Below are 13,420 nucleotides of genomic sequence, written 5' to 3' on the forward strand. Positions count from 1 at the left end.
TGAAAATGTACATGATGTCTCCAAGAATACGCTTACACTATCATACAATGTTATTTGGCAGCCCACACCAACCACAAATATGGCAAAAGGGATCTGGACAATGTACCATCTAAACAAATACACCCCAAATCAAACAAAGCAAACTGACTCAAGTGCTAGCAGTGTGTAGGTATGTGATATTGAAATGTAGTCTCTCAGTTTTCCAATTGCATATCCTTCATGACAGTGATTAGCAATCATGATGATGTGTAAATACGGACTAGGACACACGGTCGAGGTCTGCACATCTGGCTGTTGGTACTACATCATGCAAGCGGGTAAGTCATTTGGCCATATGTGAAATGCGTGATGTTAAGCAAGTACAGGTAGTGTGCTTCTGCATTTTATTACTCACCTGGAGTAACCTAAGGCAACAGACATGGCTGTCTTGATTTACTCAGTGCCATATAGACTATGCATAGATGGAGGGAGATTGGCTACCTCCTGCAAGACATAACTGCAGTACATCACAACAACTGCACCTCAGACTTATTCCAGGGAATCAGACAAATAACTTCAGGTAGCAATACGATGGTGAGCTAAATCTTTACAAATGTCTGTACACACATTCTCCCAAGGTTGGTTTCCATCCTACACAATCTTTTCTTGCCAAAGCATCTCAGAAATGTGTGTGTGTATGCTGGGGTACCCATCTGTACAAGAACAATGTGGGGTATGATGAAGGGAACTGTGTACCATGAGGCAAGGCTGACTGCGTTGTTGCTAGCCAGTCCAAGTGACCCAACCAGTATGTGAGCAGTGTAATGGGCTGTATGCACCTGGAACTGGGCATCCCTGCATGTGAATTTTTACACAGTGCATCAACATCGCTATGTACCTTGCATAGCATGAATGTCCCTGAGAAATCAGACATAGGGTATATAAAGCAATGATTTTGGCATTGCAATTTACATCTATGTGCAGACAAGTCACCTGTGGCCACTGTTTCCCATATTATTCTAGTTGAACCGAGCTAGGAAATCTGACATCCTCATATGACCTGCCAAGCCATATGTCCATAACCCAGCCATCAGGATATCTACCTTCACAATGCGAATCAGTCAAGCAGTGTGGCAATGTTTTGTCTAACACCATCGTTAATAACAGTCGCAGCCCTATACCCTCACAGCCACCAGGACATCTGGGTTAATGATCCTCTGTCACTCTTATTCATATAACAAGGACATGTACGTCTCTGAGGGCTGATCAAGTTCTCCTGAGGCTGGATTACAGTTGCCACACCTCAGATAAGTTAAGTAAATGATCTGACCAATATACTACTCATAATGTAGTCACACTCTTACAGACACACATGGTGAGATGTCTTATGTCCACAATGCAGGACAGATGTAGCATATGCAGCATGTATTGCATAGTATGATGAAGAGGCATTAGGACACAAGCCTATTGTAAATCGTATATTTTGAGATGAGATTTTAAAACACTTTGTAACACTGTCTGGGTAATGTGTTACAGCTCATCAGCACCAGTGGCATACTCAAATATGAACATAGGCTGCCAAACCGTGCCCAGGCAAGCTTAGCCTAGCCCTTTCCACTTTTATGAAACACCTGCTGAAACATTGTATGTAAGGTCTATGCCATATGTTTTCAGTTAAATTTACATTGTGTTGAGCATCTACTAATTAAGGGCCAGATGATGGGACTTGTGCCATAAGCATCAAAACTGCAGTTAAGCAAATATCAACACAGCTGTTACAGATGCATGCTACCTGTGTGCCTGCATACATTGTCCCTACATGCACGTTGACATCTGTCCTTGGCCTTTTACCAATAATCCGGGTATAAGTTTAATTCTTTTGGTACACTTAGTGTAGTTTTTTGGCAGGTGATTGATACATCCACATACACATCACCACTATCATGAATCAAATATAAATCTTACAGAGCTATAACCATGTACTTATCCCACTTAACGAAAGTGGTGAGATCCCAAAATGTTTCTACCTCATCACTCATGTGTGGAGCATGACCACCTCAAAGACAAACATTTGAATATTGCATTGTAAATAATGCAAATATACACAGTTTACATTCAACTGACAGTAGTATGACATCCCAGTGAATTATGAGATTCAACACATTAGACACACATTTGTATATGACTGAATAGGGGATGGTGCAATTCACCTTGCATGACAGAGGTGGCTGGATGTTGAGACTCAGATATAGCTGACATCACATGCCTGTAGTATGTCTCAGACATGTGATGTTATGTGTACTGGTGGGCAGCATCACCTCGGGTCCCCTTGCATCATGACACAGGAGGAAAATATTGGCTCTGGGAAGACCAAGGTAATGCAGCAGTGGAAAAGGGCAGGTTTACACTGTATGTTCAAAGGTACTATTATTAATGGCCCTGTTGCACAGAGTGATGACTAGCAGCAAATCATGCTCCCTTCCAACTGAATGTGTAAATGTTTTCACATGAAAGCTCCATCCTACGTGAACAAATACAATTGCCAGATACATTTCATCTGTCTATGTGAACTGAACAATGCAGCACACAGGAAAGGGTTCACATTAGAGAAGGAACATGACTTTTCTCGTTTCACACCACCTGTTTTGGGTTACAAAATGTTTGGTTTGATATGTGAATTCAGGTAAGATTTCCAAACACATGTATCTTAAATCCAAAAACACATACACAACCCACTGAACAGGCCCCTGGGGCAAGAGTTGACGATTGCGTAGCACTACAATGGAACATTTTAACCAGTACAATAAATGATCTGCCCTTTACATGCTTACACTGGTTTAAAAGTGTTACAAACAAATCTGTATGATGATGGTACATACATACATACATACATACATACATACATACATAGCTACGGGTCCACCAATCTCCGATCCAAAGTGGTCGACCAGATCATCCTCTCGGGACACCACATCAGCCCAGTGGTGTTTTAGTTGGTGGGCGGTGTGCTCTGTTCTAAACACTGTTGACATGTGCCAACAACCCTCTCCAAGCACTCCTGCTCCTTGGCAGAGTAGCCGTGGCTGACCCTGCCCCGTGATGCCAGCATGTTTAGCAGGTAATGGCTCAGGAGCATTAAAGGCTCCCAACTCAGCTTAAGACAAATTGTTGGCCCTACCCTCTCCTGACATGGCCAATGAAACAAAATTACCTCACACCCAAAATAACACACCTTAACCTACTCACTACCCCTAAAATATTAAACCCCTAAAATTACAGACACACAGATACAATGACAAAACAGATACAATTAACAACAAAAAGGCACAAAATACAAACAATTTGCACAATACAGGGTCAGACCACATGCCAACAATGATAATATTTTAACAAAACCAACACCTATTCTCAAAAAACCCTCCTGCACTAGCACAGACTAAGAGAAGCTGAAAGTAACTACCACACCCATTGTGCAATTTATCGGATGTATCCCGCCAATCTGCTACATCTGCGTAATTTTGAGACATCGCTACTGAAATATCCAATGTGCAATGAACGCACAGTGCATTAGAGCACATCTGAAATCACTTCCACGCATTGGCATGGATGCACAAGTTACGACTGTTGCAACTAGTGCCATGTGTGGGATCCACTGTAGAGGATTGTGCAGTGCAGGAAAACACACGTTGGGCACACTTTCATTGGTCAAGGATTTTTACCACACAAATAATCAATCTGCTGATGTTTGATTTTCATTGGCCATGGTGTGCTTATATGTGACATTTTACCTTCTTAGGTGTGACATATTGTGCAACAATTTATTGTGAGGGAAACCACGTAAACATTGTAATGTTTTGTGATCTTTTCAAGTTTATCTACCCTTTGTGGATTGCCGTAGGCATTGGTGGACGTAGGTAGCTGCTGTGATGCAGAAATTAGGTCATGTATATGTGTTACTACACCTATGTGCAATGCTATTATATCCCTGATACTGCCAAAAAACTTTATGCAGTAAAACTGTCAGGATTCCTGCCATAAGATGTGTTACGGATGCAACATACACTTAGGGGAGCACAGAGACAGGCTGGATCAGCCATTCTACAGTGTATGTGCCAGACAGTTTACAGATTTACTAGATTAGTGAAAAAGATTTGTTGTAATTCCAATATGGCACGTGTGACTGTCAAGCAGACACATATTTGACCGAAAAGCCAGCCAAGTGCCACCATGTAATGTGGTGGTACAGACATGTCTGTATTCAGGGCTATATGCCTGAACCAATATGTGTGGGGCTTGGACTATGTACCATGGTAAATGTGCTTTGTAAATCTGTCTGTCTATTGTTTGAGGCTAACGAGGCCAGCTTGAGTAGGCCAGACAAGTGTCATTAATCACCAGAGACACAACATATTGCACATCACTGCATTGCCTCACTCTGCACCAGAGACAGGTTCCTTCACCATTGCATGTGGGTAGCCATTCGCATCTGATGGTTATATATGCATTAACAAATATACAACACCAGTAGAACCTGGAAATGCGCCAATAAGTTCAACCTTCCCAGGAGAGACATCACATGGAGTTAAACCTGAAAATCTCCTTGTTATTTAATTTTATTTCCTGGGTTTAGCAGCACACATAGTGGAATATGGCTCGCAGGATATATATTGCTTAGCAGTAAGCAGCACTTTCATGCTCACATACATTCCTGCATGCAATAGTGGCATCCTTGCCCTGTGGTGCACGTGGGCCTGCGTTGGGCATAGGCAGCCAAAACAGCACCAGCACCTACAAAAAGGCATGACTTTAAAAAATAAAGTTAGATACAGAACATTACTTGCAATTTTATTTCACACATAGCCGTGCGTTATGGAGACTATCGGTGCTGCACTGTGTGCCTATGGTCATTATATGCCCCTCTGCTTACAGTCACATGGCATTATGGATACTATACTATGAGCCACATATGTAGCATTGAAACAAACATCATGACGTGCAGCACCTACGCTCGTTCATCGCACACTGTTTGGAACTATTCTCTCTTTGGACTGTGCTAGACACACTCTTGCTGCACACACATTCTCAGCATGTGCACACTGTTCCACATTGCAGTTTTCCTGTTGTGTATGTGTAGCACAGGTACGTGTGTTCAACACATTGTGATATCATACACACTTAGGCCCACATTTATGGAAGATTAGCGTCGCCGTAGCGTCATTAATTTTGACGCTAAATTGGCACTAACTTAACTCCATATTTATATTTTGATGCTAGACCCATCTAGCATCAAAATATTGGAGTAGCGCCATTTCTAGGAAGCGCCAACCCACCTTGTGTCAATGAGATGCAAGGTAGGCGTTCCCTTCCTAAAGGCCCTATCCTCCCCCAGCGCCATATTTAACTCCCAAAGCTGAAATGACGCGCAAGTAGGAAGCGGACCTAAATAATGGTGCTAAGCCCGCTTTGCGGCATTATTTAACACCTTGTCAGACCAGGTGCTAATGTGCAGGCAGGCCCATTTCCTTAGGGAAACAGCATGAATTCCACCATGGTGTACCTATTTTGGGCAAACAGATGCCTACCCCGACCCCCAGCATAACCCCCACCCACACTACAGGGACACTACAGGTGGAGGGAGCCCATCCCAGGTGAGTTTAGGTAAGTATATATTTTTTACTATTATGTGCCTCGGGGGTTACTTACATGTGGCCCTCTGGCTGGCACTGGGTATGTTGGGGTTGTCCTGGGGACACTGGTCCCCAGAGTTGGGCATTGGGGTTGTGGTAATGACTCCTGTTTATACTTAGACAGGAGTCATTTTTTAGCTGCTTGTGTGTGAAAAAATTACGCTAGGCTGACTAGCGGCAGATATTTTGCCATTAATCCGCCCAGTGCCATTCTTTCTGCCGCCGCCCAGCCCAGGCTAACGTCATTTTTCATGACATTAGCTATTCCTTGTAGCCATCGTGCATCATTTTTTTAATATGGAGCACAGGTGATTCTAAGGCATGGCGTTAGCTCATGCTATATTTTATGACGCACAACTGCGCTATAACAGTTATGTTATTTTTCAAAAATATGGGCCTTTTTTCTAACAACATGCTGCTGGGAAGGGGTGAATATGACACACAGCAACAGATCTTTGGAATAGATGAGTGAGCCTTTGGGCCTCACTGCAGTGAACCAAGGTCACATAGTCATTTTTACTACGGATGTTCAATGAGCACAATGATGCCAAACACACATTATCTCTGTCTTACTCCTGTCAAAGTTAGTAGCAATACATATACTCTGATGGCAGGCCCTTGTATGGTACTGCTGGCAAGAGGACAGCATCCCCTCACACAGGCATATGTGATAGCACACACTCAGCTAACATTTTTCCTTTTAGATCATACAAGATTAGTGATCTCCTCAACTATGCACTTGTATACTCATGGCAGGGGTACACTACTCTTGCCATCCTAAGGTAAGTTTATATCCAAATGTTTCCATCACACCGTGTGCAATGAAGTAGTGTGTATACACATACACTTTTGTCTATCTTTTGATATACAGAAATCACACTCTTGACATCTCTGTATACTTCAGGTGTTCAGATATTTGAAAAAACACCTCCAATGTCATACTTCCCTGGCTATTTACTCATTGTACTATGTCATCTGTTCATATTGTTGTGTCACACGCCTTTGATCCTATTGCAGTGCTGTACAGTACATAGCAAATGTGTGATTTATGAACTGTAGCATGATGTGGTATATGTCACAATGTAGCCAGGAACTGGGTCACATGTGCTCTGTTTTGAAGTTGTCCACACATGCATGTATGTTTTCTTTACAAGTGACAGTTTTACATGTTCACATGACACTGGGCCTTTGTCCATGACAACTATCACTCATTACCTGTGATGGTATCTGCAACAACATTAGTTCCTACAAAGCGCTGCCATTCTGCAAGCTACCATCTGTCACACACTTTCCTGTGGCAGAACACAGCAAGACTGCAGCTGTGCAGCTCTGCACTGCTCAAGTGCATGAGGACATTTTGGAATTGGAAATGTGGCATGCCTGTCCTAATGCAGTACACTGCATCACACTGCATTTCCATATAGGTAGATTGATTAATAAGAGGCATGGCTCCATGTTGCTCAACAGGTTTGTTGATATGATTGTTACATGTTGAGGGCCCTAGTTGAGCAGATGTAGGTGACTTGGATGTTTATATTCACTGTGACATAAAAGCCAACACAAAGAATGAGCTCAAACACTTATTTTTATGTTGAACATTTCGATTCTTTTCTGAAATGTTGTCTATCAAGGTAAAAGTAATTTAAGTAATTATATTTTGCACAATGTGGTTGTGTCGCGTCTACCAGCCATTGTGTGTTGAATCTCTCCTCCATGCTCTGCTGCCTCTTCCTCCTCCTCTATTGGTTCCTGCTCATCATGATCCATGTCCTATGGAACATTTGTAGGTACACAAATGTTGTGGATGATGGCACATACTAGGAAAATCTTGCAGGCCGGCTCAGTTGGCGATGTGCAATTGGGGTTATGACCCGTGGCTGGAGTCCATATCCTTGGTCAGCTGAAAGAAAAAAAGAAATTACAACTGTCAGTGAATTTGCTCATTGTTACAGCAACATTCCTGTCTGTATGTTATGTTTACTGAATAACTCATACACATTTCTTACAATATTTAACAATGTGTGTTGCCCATTGGTTTACACGCATCTCTTCCATTTCTCTTTGTAATAGCATATGATGAGCATTCCCTAATACTTTGGACACTTCTACATCGTGACTGTCATGTTTATCCAGTAGCTTACTGTGATCAGTATTTTGAGAGGTTCTTGATCACTCTATGTTATGTGCACTCACTACATGTGTAAAGTAACAGATTATTGATCAGGTTTTCGGCCAGTTGATCCTCCCTAGGTAGGTTGTGACATTGCCAACATGTTTAACACTCACACATACATATGTAACTGTGAAGCCACTCATTTTATTGCTGGCATACATTATATTGATACAGACTTTTAATTGTTCACTTACTTTAGCATGTGAATTTGGTGTGAATATGTGGTGAGTTTCAAACATGTGACATGGATTGTTCTACAATTTGTCTTCCTTCAGCTCCTGATTTTTGACAGAAAAGTTGTCCTGGTGCACTTGGATTGCTACATAGGTCTTGCAATGTGGGCCTCCTTTATGTGGGACACACTGATGTTGTTACAAGCAGCTGTCTACTACAGACCTGGATACAATACTTTGGTTTTTCACATGTATGTGCATGACTCTAACTTGAAGAGCATTCTATGCTTCTATGCCTTGCATATGTCATCATTGCAGTGAACTGTGAATGTTGAAATTGGTATCCTCTGTATACTTTGATGCCGTTTACAGGTTGCATCTTAATCTATGTTCATGACTGATGTATGACATGTTTGACAGCAATGTGTTTGATTTTGTGAGTTGCACATTGCTGGTTTCATATGCTTTTCATTTGGGTAACTTACACCACAAAACTGGTGCTTACATATATCAATGTGGCTCAATACCTATGTGCATGTGTGTACCTAGACTGCCCGTATGGCTGAGACATATATGTCTTTTGGACAGTTGGTGGCATAAAGCTACCCAATATTGACATTCATACATTTGTTGGGCCTACACTTACATTGCATGCCACACATGGACTTTGCAAATACTTCTTCTAGTGTTGCTACTGAAACTTTGGACAACATACGCATATATACTGCCATGCGTGACACACTTATTCATTACCTTTTCTTGTATCTCAATTATTTTTTAACTTTTCAAAATGAAACAAGTAATGATCATCAATCACATACTATCATATAAACATAATGTACTGATGCTACTTACAAGGATAAGCAAAATAGCAATAGGAAAGGAACAAAACTTTTTTCAAGTAACACTTGAACATGCATTTGAGATCAGTTGTCTCATCAATATATAAATGTATGCAACAAAACAAAGGAGTTTATGTAAACAATATACCTTGAATATATAAAGGCCCATCAATAAAAAGTGTACATTTAAAGTTAGGATTGTCGTAACCTAAAAATCGGCCCCGTATATGATCAACATGATGTTAACTGTTATTTAATTAAGAAACCATTTTTTCAGATTTAGCCTCTTCAAATTGTATCCAAGCGATGAGTGAATCGTCAGAGTAACACTGGTCAGCCAGAAATGTAGCATGTTGACTTTCTGAGAAAAGCGGAAAGCCTGTTGATGGATGGATATGAGGGTAATTCTGAAGTGTTGTGTAAAAGTGATAGACGCTGTGTTAAAGAGAGATGAATAGGAGAATGTTCCTTCAAGTAATCCTTAATCTGTTTGGACATTCCCACAATATAAGAACTATGTCACAGTCATGTGCTCAACATCTCCAACAGAGGGAATCGGGACTAAGTTTGGCTGAGTATAATTTGGCCAGAGATCAGTGCGAACGCTGCAGTATTTTAAAATAATTGAATTTAAGACAGGAGTCTCTAAGTCCTTTGTTATAGTTTACCAATAAAGTATCCCATATTTCTATAGAAAAGAAAAGATCCATTAGAAAGGCATAAAGACAAAAGCCAATAGCCTTAAAGTTTTTCCAAATGTGAATATACTGTGCAATTGGTGACTGGGATGGTATATCATGAGTTTTTGCCATACTTAAAGCAAGGGAAGATGAAAGTTGAGTATATCTATTAAATTGTGATGAAGGGGGCTTGAATTCTAGTTGTAAACTTCTGAATGATTTTAAAAAATGTTGTTGTGTGAACACTTTAGTAATGCGGTGTATTTTATGTTTGGCCCGGATAATCCAATTGAGTTAAACCTCCTTATATGTGATGTCTGCTTTGGTACATAGTGGGGCTTGAGAATGTAGACAAATATGAATATTCATGAGCGTGTGTGCCTTCTGCAAGGCTAATTGTGAGGAATAAATGATGGGGTTAGTAAAGCTTGTACATTGCGGACCTTTAGTATATTATATTACCAGTTCAGTATTGGATTGGAGTAGGGACTGTTCAAATTTAACCCAATGTTGAGTATTCCTATGAGTGGGTAACATATAAATTGAGTGGGCTAGTCACTATTCAAACCAATAATTTTCTAAATGAGGAAGACATAAGCCCCATTTTCCTGACCAGGAATGTAACTTTGGGCCATCTGAACTAGGTCTATCGCCCCCCATATGAACCAGGATATTGTGGAAGTAATTGCTTTCAAAAAAGGTCTTGGGATGGAAAATGGAAACATCCCAAAAATATAGTTGCATTTGACAGTTGTATTTATTTTTATAATCTGTACTCTGCCCCAGAGTGATAAATTCAAAAGTGCCCTTCGTTGAAAATCTCTTTAGGTCTGCTCAACTATAAGACTTAAGTTGTCTATAATCATATCCTTCAGACCACTATTAAGGAATATCCCTAAATATTTTAGTTGTGAGTGTAGTCATGTAAAGGGGAGGCTGTTAATACAAGCTTTAGTGGTAATGGGAGTCATTGGTAGGGCTTCACATTTAGTTGAATACATTTTATAGTCAGAAAGAGTTGAGAATGTGTTTAATTGAGAGACTAAAGAGGTTGAAGATATTTTTGGGCACAAGACAGTCAAAAGAATGTTACCTGCAAATTTAAAATGCTTTGATTTCCCCAGAAGTTGTGTCAATGTCCTTGATATCAGCATTATATCATATGGCTATAGCTAGTGGTTCTAAGACCAAGAGAAACAACAGTGGTGAAAGCATTTGACCTTGTCTAGTACCATGATGGATGTTGAAAGATGGGTCTGTAAATCTATTATAGGTGACGGCTGCCGTGAGTGAATGATACATGCCACTAGTTAAAGTGTCAAAATCTTTGCCAAATCCCATTCTATTCTATCAAAAGCTTTTTTCGCATCTCAAGAAGAGCTTTCTCTTAATTGTTGTTTTGCAATTGCCATAATACATTTGTAATAGTGCTGAGATGATTAGTAGAGAATCAGCCCAGGACAAACCCAACTTGGGATGGCTCTATTAAAGAGGTAATGACCAAATTATGACAATTGGCTAAAACTTTGGCTAAAATGTTAACATTTCATTTTTTGTGTGAAATTAGTCCATTACTAAAACATTCTAAAGGGTCTTTACCTTGATAAAGAATAACCATAATATGGGCCCTTAAGAAGTCAGATGGTAGGTATTGAAATCCTCATTAAAAACAGATCTCAAGATTGGGCTGTGTGTAATTTTTGGTAATTTTACAAAATTCACTGGGAAACCTGTCTTCCCTAGGTGCTTTACCAGTGGCCAAACAGTCAATAGCCTTAATTATTTTATCACTTGTTATTTCTCCTTCTAATTCTTCTTTCTGTGCCTGTGTAAATTTAGGGAGATTGAGTTTGGAGAAACAGGCATCATCTTCTTTTGGATCTAAGCAGTTTATGGATGTTTCATAATAATTCTGAAATTGGGACAGGATCTCTGAGGGATGCGTAAGTAGTTCACCTTTAGAGTTTTCTAATAGCAGGAATCACTCTAGATTATTCCTGCTGATGTAATTGGTAAGCTAACAGTCTCCCAGGCTTTTCCCCACATTCGTAGTGTCTCTGGTGAATACAAAATAAACATTTCTCTGCATGAGATGTGTAAATATTATTAAGAGCAAATTTCACAGATAGGTGAGGTGCGTATAAGATGATGTAGTGTAGAGGTAAGCAAGGTCATCGGCCTTATGAAGGTCAAGTAACAATATCACATATATAAACTGAGTTTTAGAATGTGTTTGTTGAGTCAAACAAGTGGCCAGCAGTATATGGATAAACCATTTCACTATAAAGAAGAAGAAAAAGGGAGGGTCAAAAAATACAGTAGCTACAAAGTACGGCCTGATAACATTCAAACTTGTGGTGCAAGGGGACATGAGGATGGAGATGAGGAAGAAAAAGAAAGAAGAGAAGAAATGAGAGAGAATACGAAGGATAATTTACACATTTTTGGTGAAGTATGGTAATATGGATATTGAAGATGACCATGTTCATGTTTTAATGGTGATCTTGATTTATCTCTCAATGTTGATCCCTCCCAAGTTTTAAATTTACTGCCAGTTGTGAGTCACAGTGAGAAACGTTTTAGCACTCCGGCTATCATCCTTTTGTGTTACTAAAGTAACCCTACGTGGCCACGATCTACCCAGACGTGGGTCCCTTGCTCACTGTGCCACTGGATTTAAGCTAGCCTGGCTGAGAAGGGATGATACACTGAAACCGGTTCCAGGATGCTTGTTTCTGGTCCAGGGAGGACCTGGCCTGGTAGTTTGGGCTAGACTGTTCCTATGGGGAACAGGGTCAAAAGTGATTTTATTTGGCTGGGTCCAAATTGGGGTGGCATGTTGAGCAAAAGAACGATGGATTAAACCCAGATCTGTGACTGTGGGTGAGTGTTTGAAAAGTTACAGCACTGTCCATCATCCTTTTGTGTTGCTAAAGTTGCCCTAAGAGGCTAGGGTATGCCCAGATGTGGGTTCCTTATACACTGTGCCACTGGATTCAAGCTAACCTGGCTGAGGAGGCCTGAAACCAGTCCCAGGATGCTTGTTTCTGGTCCAAGGGGGGCCTGGCCTGGCCTGGCTCGTCCAACTATACTATTCCCATGGGGAACAGGGTCAAGAATGATTTGCATATGGTTGGGTCCAAACTGGGGTGGCATGGTGAGCAAAACAACAATGGATTAAACCCAGATCTGTGAGTGTTTGAAAAGTTTCAGCACTCCGTCCATCATCCTTTTGTGTTGTCACAGTTTCCTATCAACCACGTTTGTCTTAGTGTGAAGAAGTGTTACTGTTCAGATCATGTGCAGCTGATAGAGAGGTAAACTTATGTTCCATCTCTTGTTCTTTTTCAACAAATTCATTTATGAAAAGTTATACATCATGTCAAGGTCAGGGTATTCTTTGTTTTTTCGTTGATATGTTATGATCATAGTTGCCAGTTCCACAAGACCATATTTAATTTCCCTCCTCTCCAACCTAGGACGGAGGACGGAGAGCCAAGAACTGCTGTCTCTTAAAGTTAGTAGGAGCAGAAAAGCCTGCAGTGATGGTAATCAGTGCTTTGTTGTAGGTGTATGGGCCATGTTTTCTTGCCTTCGTTATGATTTGTCGAGCCTGTTGATGACATAGGCAACAAGCCAGGATATGACAAGGTTGTGAGGTATGAGTAGAGTTTTTTTAACGTACTCGATGATGCAATGAAATTCGAGTTGTGGAGAAAAATGTAAGTTTCATCAGAGTTGGGATTAGGTTAGCAAAGAATTGTAAGATATTGTCCTTTTCCAGTTCTAGAAGACCAATAATTTTAATATTGACCTTTCTACTGCGATCTTCCAAATCAATTGGCTTTTTTGGGAGGTATCAAATGTCTTGACTGTGTTCAGGGAG

General features: G+C 40.6%; 1 long non-coding RNA gene across 1 annotated transcript in view; it reads right to left on the reverse strand.

Annotated features, from left to right (window-relative positions):
- Positions 1-13,420, reverse strand: part of LOC138293564 (uncharacterized) — a 34,274-nt gene that overhangs the window by 2,259 nt on the left and 18,595 nt on the right. The window contains exon 2 of the long non-coding RNA XR_011203044.1: positions 7,352-7,566. This is a non-coding gene — a long non-coding RNA (uncharacterized lncRNA). The remainder of the gene's footprint in view (positions 1-7,351; positions 7,567-13,420) is intronic.

Source organism: Pleurodeles waltl, chromosome 4_2, assembly GCF_031143425.1.
Source record: "Pleurodeles waltl isolate 20211129_DDA chromosome 4_2, aPleWal1.hap1.20221129, whole genome shotgun sequence".
Taxonomy (NCBI): Eukaryota; Metazoa; Chordata; class Amphibia; order Caudata; family Salamandridae; genus Pleurodeles; species Pleurodeles waltl.